Below are 10,760 nucleotides of genomic sequence, written 5' to 3'. Positions count from 1 at the left end.
CTCTGACCAGGATCACAACAGAGGGTTCTGGACAGAGCTGGAGAAGGATGTAGAACATAATTCTAACTCACAAAAAAAAAAAAAAAAAGACGAGATTTACTGGCCTAAAGGAGACTGGAGAAACCCCGAGAGTATGGCCCCCAGACACCCTTTTAGCTCAGTGGTGAAGTCACTCCTGAGGTTCTGTAATATAAATTGGCATAGTATAATCACCAAAACTACCAGGATATAATCTTGCAATCATGTACAACAGCTAACAATACTAAGAAACCAAAAATGATAAAGAAAAAGGGAAACAGTCCAAATTTTACTGCAGGCTGCATAGGCAGTTTCAGGTCCAGTCTGGAGATCTCAGAAAAGCAGTCTACCCAGCTGTCATCTGCTCTCTCTCTTTTTTTTTTCTTTTGGTGATGTTTGAATTTTAATTTCAATCTTTCATGAGACTCAACAGTTCATTCAGAGTCAGAGCTTTCTTCAGCTGGGATAAATGAATCCAAGACTTAACTCCACGTAGTTTAGCAGCATAAGGATTAGTGAGAAGGACCAGGTAAGTTGTCTTCTTTCAAAGTTCGAGAGAATCTTTAATTGGTATTTTTTCCAGTAAACATAATATCTAGGTTGAATATTAGGTAATTTAGACATTTCTTTCTTTTGATTATCAAAAGCTTAGAGTATTGAATTGAAGATTTATGATATTAAAACAAGCCAGGTTGAATCAAATTTGAATCAGGGCAAGTTGCCCAATAGGAGAGGACCATGGGCCATCCAGTAATAATCTCATGAGGAGTCAATTTGTGAAGTCCAAATGGAGTAGTTCTTAAATTTAAAAGGAGCAAAGGCAGCACCTTAGTCCAAAGCGATAGTAAAGATTTGGAAAGTTTGGCTAGTTGAGTTTTCATTATACTATTACTTTTTTCAGCTAGACCAGAGGATGGAGGATAAGGGCAATGAAATCTTTGAAAAATGGAGAAGAATTTATGTATTTCCTTAATGATTTGCCCAATAAAATGAGTGCCTCGATCACTACAGAGGAACTTTGGGGCTCCCCAAGTGAAGATAATGTTCTCATGAAGTTTCTTAGCCACAAAAGTGGCAGTGGCTTGACAACCAGGGAAAGCTTCTACACAGTGAGAAAACCTACAAGTCATTACTAGTACAAATGTGTAACCACTCGAGTTGGATAAAATCAATCTGCCATTGAGGCATTGATCCTGACAGTGGGAGAAATCTCCCAGTTGAAGCTTTATAAGGTTTACCTAAATTAAATTAACACCAAATTGAACATTAAGAAGCTAATTGTTCAGCAGCTTCATAAAAATGTCCCCACTAATATTTCTTTAAAATTCCTATAATTTATTTCTTCTCAGATGGGTATTCATTTGCAAAGATTAGGTCTGTTTTCATTCTCTAATTTTATCTGTAGGGGTTAATTGTTGATGTTTAAAAAGTTATTCTGAAATTTTTGGAGGAATCAAATTTTGGTGGGCAACATTTTACAGGTGCCATATTTACATATGTTGTAACTGTTCTATTATTATTATCTATTCCCTACTTCATCATGATGATGAGAAGAATTATCATGGTCATGAATGAGGGTGGCATCTTTAAAGGGTGATTAGGAAGTGGCTTGTTTAGCTGTTTTATCAACATTTCCTTTAATTTCTTGTTCGTGGAACCCTTTGGGTTGACAGGCCTGGATTTTAATTACAGCAATCTATCTCAGAAAGTAGCAAAAGGGCTTCCAAGAGTTCTGTTACTAAACAGCTATTTTTAACTTGAGTCCTAGAAGAGGTTAGGAACCTCCTTTGTTTCCATAACATGCCAAAATCATGAGTAATTAAAAAAATACATCAAATCTGTGTAAATATTTACTGACCATCCAGAAGCCAGTTTGCAAGCTCTTGTGAGTGCGATCAGTTCAGCTTGCTGAGCTGAAGTGAACCTGAAAGGGTACTACCTTTGAGGACCTTAGTGAAAGTGGTCATGGCATATCCTCCCTGGTAATGAGAGCTGGTAGGTTTAGCCTTTAAATATGACCCATCAACTATTAGGATTAAATGAGAATTTGAAAATGGGGTTTCTTGTAAATCTTGCCTAGGAGATGAAAGCTGTTTAGTAAGGTGCAAGCAATCATGGGGTGGAAAGTTATCATTATTAGGTAAAGGTAACCATGTAGCTGGATTCAGAGCAGTTACAATATGTAATCAAATATTACCAAAACCCATTGCCTTCAAGTCAATTCCAACTCATAATGACCCTACAGAACAGTTAGAAGCTGCCAAAAGGAGAACTTCATAAGAAGTCAGCCTGCTGGCTGAAAGATGTTGAGTTGATGTTGAATTTAGAATGGCTGACACCATCTGAGGAAAATAAATGTTAATAAAATTACCCCAAATTGTATCTGCTGTGGTCTTAATTAGTCTAGCAGTTGTAGCAACTGCTCTAGGGTAAGGGGGTAGCCCCTTGCTAGGGGATTCACCTGGATAGTATAATAACCAATTAGTTTCTGTTGTCCTTTGTGTTTTTGAATGAGGACTCCTAGAGTATTTTTAGAAGTCCTATGGACTAAAAGTGAAACGTCCAAAGTGTAATTAGGAAACCTTAGAGTAGGAATGTTAGTTAATGCTTATTTTAGTTGAGTGATGACCTTTTGGCCATTCTCAGATAGCTGAAATGAGTCAGGCTTTGAACTCTTAAGATAATGATAAAGAGGTTGAGCCAGTAAAGAAAAACTTCATATCCAAGTTCTGTAGTAGAACTCTGTGGTTAGCAGGGTTCTAAAAATCCTTTTAATTTTTTTTTTTTTTTTGTAGTAGGGACAGGATAAGTTAAGATAATCTCTTTTTTATTTCGGGATTTACAAATATGTCCCAAGTACTTAACAGAAGATTGGGCTAACTAATTTTTCTTCAGAGCCCTTGGGACCTTCTCTGTCCAAATGTTGTAACAATAGGGCACTGCTGGTAAGACATGCCTGTTGAGAGAACAGCCCAATAAATTATTAACTCATTGCAAAAATGTAGACCCTTTGTATGTTCAGAGATTCAATTAGACAAAAAAAGAGACCAACTTTTTATTTTGTTGCTCAAGGATTATAAAGGTTGTCTAGGATAATGGGTTTGGTCTAGTCCTTTAAACCCCAGGCCCTGGTGTTAGATAGATGCCTTTTGCCATGCTTCGGCCCTAAAGTTACTTGCTTTCTGCTGCCAGGAGCAGACTCTGAGTGGGGGTAAACATCTGAAATTACTGCTGTGGGCCCGAGAACAATGCAGGACTCCTAGGCATCCATGATCCTGCCCTCAGAGAGGGAAGGGGAAGCCATTCTCTGCCTGCACTGGGCAACAAAAGGTGCCACGAGTCTAGAGCTGGGTGCCTGGAGGTTGTGGAGGAAACTTTCTGAGCAGCCAGGGTGACGAGGCAAGAGCCTGGCTGATTTCTCATTGGGCTGCTCAGCACAGTAGCTGTGCTGAGCGCAGGAAGGTCATAAGGCAATTGGTTTAAAAGGATATACATGTCTTTCTTAGATTGGTCACAATTTGGTAATCATATGGGTATGTGACAGAGTGGGGTAGCAGGGCAATTACATCATCATTACTGGTCATTCCTCTTTCAGGGGAGTCACAGTGTAGTTATATCATCATTTCCAGACATTTCTTAGTTTCATGATTATGTCTGCACAGAAAATGGCTGTTGAGAGGGTGGAAATAGAAATAGCCACAGAGGAGTCACATTCAAACCTCAAGTCGCCACTTCATATCTTCTCAGGTACCTCAAATTTTAAAATTCCCTTACACAAGACCATCTTCTCCTACTTTTGCAGTTCTGACTCATGCCATCCCTGTAGGACAGAATAGAACTGTCCTATTGGAGCCCTGCTTGGACATCTTCCTTCAGTACCATCAGTTCCTGATCATATGCTACCTCCTGAAATGGTTAGACGTCAACCAATTCTTTCTGGTATAGTGACTGTGTATTCCTTCCATCTTCTTTGATGCTTCCAGCATCTAATATTTTCTCCCATAGAATCCTTCAATATTGCAACTTGAGGCTTTAATGTTTTCAATTTTTCAGCTTGCAAAATGCTGAGTATGTTCCTCCCTTTTGGTATTCTATATGGAGGTCTTTGCACATGTCATTATAATACTTTACTTTCTCTTCTCAAGCCGTCCTTTGAAAACTTCTGTTCAGCTCTTTTACTTCATCATTTTGTCCTTCTCTTTAGCTACTCTACATTCAAGAGCAACAGATGGAAAGAATACACAGAGTCACTATACCAAAAAGAATTGATCAATGTCCAACCATTTCAGGGAGTAGCATATGATCAGGAACCAATGGTACTGAATGAAGAGGTCCAATCTTCACTGAACTCATTGGCAAAAGACAAGGCTCCAGGAAGTCACAGAATACCAAATGAGATATTTCAACAAACAGATGCAGTGCTGGAAGTGCTCAATCATCTATTCCAAGAAATTTGGAAGAAAGTTACCTGGCCAACTGACTGGAAGAGATCCATATTTATGCCTATTCCCAAGAAAGGTGATCCAACTGAATGCAGAAATTATCCAACAATATCATTAATACCACACACAAGGAAAATTTTGCTGAAGATCATTCAAAAGTGGCTGCAGCAGTATATCAACAAGGAATTGGCAGAAGTTCAAACCAGATTCAGAAGAGGTCGTGGAACCGGGGATATCATAGCTAATGTCAGGTGGACCATGGCTGAAAGCAGAGAATACCAGAAAGATGTTTACCTGTGTTTTATTGACTATGCAAAGACTTTCAAACTGTGTGGATCATAACAAATTATGGATAACATTGAGAAGAATGGGAATTCCATAACCCTTAATTGTGCTCTTGAGGAACCTGTACACAGATCAAGAGGCACTTGTTCAAACAGAACAAGGGGCTACTGTGTGGTTTAAAGTCAAGAAAGATGTGAGTCAGGGTTATATCTTTTCACCATACCTATTCAATCTGTATGCTGACAGAATAATCTGAGAAGCTGGACTATATGAAGAAGAATGGGACATCAGGATTGGAGGAAAACTCATTAACAATCTGCATTATGCAGATGACACAACCTTGCTTGCTGAAAGTGAAGACGACTTGAAGCACTTATTGATGAAGATCAAAGACCACAGCCTTCAGTATGGATTACACCTCAAAATAAAGAAAACAAAAATTCTCACAACTGGACCAATAAGCAACATCATGATAAATGGAGAAAAGAAGATAAATGGAGAAAAGACGTTGTCAAGGATTTCATTTTACTTGGATCCACAATCACCACCCATGGAAGCAGCAGTCAAGAAATCAAAAGACATATTGCATTGGGCAAATCTGCTGCAAAAGATCCCTTTAAAGTGTGTAACAGTAAAGATGTCACCTTGAAGACTAAGGTGTACCTGACCCAATCCATGGTGTTTTCATTTGCCTCATATGTATGCAAAAGCTGGACAATGAATTAGGAAGACTGAAAAACTGACGTCTTTAATTTGTAGTGTTGGTGAAGAATATTTAATATACCATGGACTGCCAAAAGAATGAACAAATGTGTCTTGTAAGAAGTACAGCCAGAATGCTCATTAGAAGCAAGGATGGCGAGACTACGTCTCACGTACTTTGGACATGTCAGGAGGGATCAGTCCCTGGAGAAGGACATCATGGTTGTTAAAGTAGAGGGTCAGGGAAAAAGAGGAAGACCCTCAACAAGATGGACTGACACAGTGACTGCAACAATGGGCTCAAGCATAATAACAATTGTGAGGATGGCACAGGACCAGGCAGTGTTTCATTCTGTTGTACATAGGGTTTCTATGAGTCGTGACTCAACAGCACCTAATAACAACATCAGAGCTCTGGTGGTGCAATGGTTAAGAGCTACAGTGAGTTACCGAAGCAAACCAAAAGGTGGCAGTTCAAATTCACCAGTGGCTCCTTGGAAACCCTATGGGGCAGTCTTAATCTGTCCTATAGGGTCACTATAAATTTGAATCGACTCGACGGCAACGAGTTTGTTTTGGTTTATAGGGTTTCCAAGGTTGTAAATCTTTATGGAAGCAGACTGCAGTATCTTTCTCCCACAGAGTGGTTGGTGGGTTGGAACTACTGACCTTTCGGTTAGCAGCCGAGTGCTTAATGACTGTGCCACCAGGGCTCCCCACAAGAAAGAGGAGGTAAATATCTTTGAATATAATGAGACTTCCTTTTCTTCCTCCTTCCTCCCACACATACCTGCTGTTCTGTCAGATGCTTTTTCTGCGTCTATTGATAGGATCATATGGTTTTTCTTCTATAACGTGTTGATGTGACCAATTATGTTAATTGATTTGTGAATGCTCAACCAGCTATGTATATCTGGAGTAAATCCCACTTTGTTGTGGTGTATAATTCTTTTTATTCATTGTTGGATTTAATTTATTATTGTTTTGTTGAGGATTTTTGCATCTATGTTCATGAGATATATTCGCCTATAATTTACCTTCTTATTAATGTCTTTGTTTGGTTTTAATATTAGGGTTATGCTGACCTCATAGAATGAGTTAGGAAGTTTTACCTCTGTTTGTATTATCTGAAAAAGAATGTAGAGAATTAGTATCATTTCTTCTCTAAATGTTTTATATAGTTCACCAGTGAAATCATCTGGGCCTGGTGCTTTCTTTTTTGGAAGGTTATTAAATTGTTCATTCAATTTCTTTAATAGATTTGACATATTCAGATTATCTGTTTCTTCTTGTGTGAGTTTTGGCACATTGTGTCTTTTCAAAGAATTATTTCTTCTAAATTATCAAATTTATGGCTATAGAGTTGTTCATATTATTCTTTTACTATTCTTTAAATGTCCACAGGATCCGTAATAATGACCTCACTTTCATTTCTGATATTAGTAATTTGAGTCTTCTCTTTTTCTTTTTGGTTGGCCTGGTTTGAGGTTGGTCAGTTTTCTTGATCTTTTTTCAAAGAACTATCTTTTGATTTCATTGATTTTCTCTATTAATTTCCTGTTTTCAATTTCACTGATTTCTGCTCTAATTTTTATTATTTTTTTTTCTGTTTACTTTGCAAGAAATTTGCTCTTCTTTTTTAGTCTCCTAATGTTGAAGCTTAAGTTATTGATTTTACATCTTTCTTCTTTCTAATATATGCATTCAGTGCTATAAATTTCCCTATAGGCACTATATCACCATGTTCCACAAATTTTGATAAGTTATATTTTCATTTTCATTTAGCTTCTCTTGAGACTTCTTCTTTGACCTGTGTGTAATTTAGAAATGTCTTTCTTAATCTCCAAATATTTTGAGATTTTCCAGTTATCTTTCTGTTATTGATTTCTAGTTCAAAATTCCATTGTGGTCAGAGAGCATTCTGTGTCTGATTTCTATTCTTTTAAATTGGTTAAGATGTGTTTTTGGCCCAAAATGTGCTCTATCTTGGTGAATGTTTCAGGTGAGTTTGAGAATAATGTGTATTCTGCTGTTGTTGGGTGAAATATTGTGTAAATGCCAGTTAGATCAAGTTAACTGATGATGCTGTTCAGTTCAGTTATATACTTACTGATTTTCTGCCTAGATCAGTCAGCTACTGATGGAGGAGTATTGAAGTCTCTAGCTATAACAATGAGTTTGTCTATTTCTCTTTTCAATTCTACTGCTTTTCGCCTCGTGTATTTTGATACATTACTTTAGGTGCATACACATTCAGAATTGTTATATCTTCTTGGAACATTGACCCCTTTATCATTATGTCTTTCTTTACCCCTGATAATATTCCTTGCTATAAAATATGCTTTGTCTGAAATTAATATAGCTACTCTAGTTTTCTTTTGATTACTGTTAGCATAGTATATTTTTCTCCATCTCTTTACTTTTTCTTTTTTATTGTAATGTAAGTAACAATGAAAACAAACAAAAGATTGTCAATGAAAAAGGAGTCTCCCTCCTACCATCCAGTACTGGTCCCACTCTTCAGAAGTAACTACTCTCAGCAGTTTTATTTCTGAAATTTTACATGTATATACTTACATACACAGTATTTTTTTTCCTTGTAAATGTAAATGGTAGTACACTGTGTTATGGATTTAATTGTGTCCCCCCAAAATATGTGTTGGAATCCTAACCCCTATAACCTGTGAATGTAATCTCATTTGGGAATAGGATTTTCTTTTTTATGGTAATAAGATAATACCAGTGTAGGATGTGTCTTAAACCTATTCACTTTTGAGATATAAAAGGGGAAGTTTAGACACAGAGACGTAAGTACAGAGGAGAAGATAAATGCCATGTGGAAATCACCGAGGAATCAAGGAATATCGGGGTCTCTAGGAACTGAAAAAGCTCTTCCCCTAGAGATGACAGAGAGAGAGAGAGCCTTATCCTAAAGTCCCTGCATTCAGACTTCTAGCCTCCTAAACTGTAACAAAATAAAATTCTATTCTTTAAAGCCACCCACTTATGGTATTTCTGTTATAGCAGAACTAGGAAACTAAAGCACCATATTTGCTGTTTGGATTCTTGTTTGTTTGTTTGTTTTTTCTACTTACCAATATGTCTTGGAGGACTTTCCATATAAGCACACTCAGATCTACCTTCTTCTTCTTCTTTTTTTAAATTGTGCTTTAGGCAAAGGTTTATAGTGCAAAGTAATTTCCCATTCAATAGTTTATTCAAAAATTGTTATATAACATTTGTTGCAATCCTCACAATGTGTCAACACTCTCCTCATTACCACCCTGAGTTCCCCATTTCCATTCATCTAGTTTTCCTGCCCCTTCCTGCCTTCTCATCTTTGCTTTCGGGCATATGTTGTCCTTTTGGTCTCATGTAGATGATTGTTCTAAGGAGCACTTTCCTCACGTGTGTTATTGTTTATTTATAGGCCTATTATTTGACTGAAAGGTAATCTCAAAGAGTGACTTCAGTTCCAACTTAGAAGGGTGAGGGCTATATTCTCCAGAGTTCCTCCAGTCTCTCTCAGACCAAATAAATCTGGTCTTTTTTATGCATTTGAATTTTGTTCTACATATTTTTCCCCTACTGTAACTGGACCTTCTATTGTGATCCTAGTCAGAGTTGTTGGTAGTGGTAGCTGGGCACTATCTAATTCTTCTGGTCTTAGGCTGGTGGAGGCTGTGGTTTCTGTGGTCCATTAGTCCTTTGGACTAATTTTTTCCTTGAGTCTTTCATTTTCCACAGTCTCCGTTGCTCTGGATAGAAAGAGACCAATAGTTCTGCCTTAGTTGGCCACTCACAAGCTTTTAAGACCCCAGATGCTACTCTCCAAAGTAAGATGTAGAGTGTTTTTTTTATGAACTATGTTATTCCAACTGACCTAGCTGTCCCCTAAGACTATGGTCCTTAGCCTTCAAGACCAGTAACTCAGTCTTGCAAGGTGTTTAGATATGTCTAGGCTATTTCCATGACTGTGCCACCTTTGTGCTCTATTATATATATGAATATACATACAACACGTACAAATATGTATGTAGAAATATCCACAGCCACACCTATATACCTATATATGCAAGTGGATGTACTCCCATACGCCCTCCCACACCTATTCAGCATATGTATCTACCTATGTATCCACTTATAAATTATTGTTTCTCATTACTGTTTTTGCAGGATTGTATATGTTATAGTGTTTATCTTCATTACCTTTTATTCTTGTGTACCTCTCAGTGTCTTCCCTAGTCTTTGTTATGTTGTACTTACTTCCTCCATATTATGTACTGCCTTTCCCTTCACCAAAGTTAACACGTGTCTACTCTCTAGCTAGTGACTTTCCCTCCCTCCCCCTCCTATCCTTGGTAACAATCAAAAAATGTTTCTGTGTGTATACCTTTTCTTAACTATTTATAATAACGGTCTCATACAGTATTTGGCCTTTTGTTCTTGACTTATTTCACTCACCATAATGTTTTCCATACTCATCCATGTCATGAGATGCTTTGTGGATTCATCATTCTTTATTGTTGTGTAGTATTCCACTGTATGTATGCACCAGTTTGTTTATCCATTCATCTGTTGATGGGCACTTAGGTTATTTCCATTTTTTGCTATTGTGAATAATACTGCAATGAGCATGGGTGTGCATATGTCTATTCTTGTCATCCTCTTATTTCTGTAGGATATATACCTAGGAGTGGAATTGCTGAACCATAAAGTAGTTCTATTTCTGGTTTTTTTGAGAAAGTGCCATACCATTTTCCATAGTAGTTTTAACATTTTACAATCCCATCAGCAGTAAATAAAGGTTCCAATCTCTCCACAACCTTGCAAGCATTTGTTGCTTTCTGTTTTTTTGATCAGTGCCATTTTTGCAGGGGTGAGGTAATATCTCATTGTACTTTTGATTTTCAGCTCTCTAATGGATAATGACTGTAAGCATCTTTTCATGTTTTTGTTGGCCACTTGGCTATTTGGTGAAGTGTCTGTTGTGCCCTTTGCCTATATTTTAATTGGGTTATGTGTCTTTTTGCGGTTGATTTTTGATGTTTTCTATATATTTTAGAGATTAGACCCTTACTAGATGTGTCTTTCCCAAAAATTTTTGCCTAGTCTGTAGGTTGTCTTTTTACTCTTTTGATAAAGTTTTTTGATGCACATTAGTATTTCATTTTTATAAGGTCCCAGTTATTTAATTCGACTTCTACTGTTTGTGAATTAACAGTTGTGTTTGGTAATTTCTTTTTTTTTAATTATGCCCCATCGTATTCTCCCAAGAATTTTGTATTTTTAGCTTTAATATTTAGGTCTTTG

This window comes from Trichechus manatus, unplaced genomic scaffold, assembly GCF_000243295.1.
Source record: "Trichechus manatus latirostris isolate Lorelei unplaced genomic scaffold, TriManLat1.0 scaffold00117, whole genome shotgun sequence".
Lineage (NCBI taxonomy): Eukaryota > Metazoa > Chordata > Mammalia > Sirenia > Trichechidae > Trichechus > Trichechus manatus.
This window is presented reverse-complemented; position numbering follows the sequence as displayed.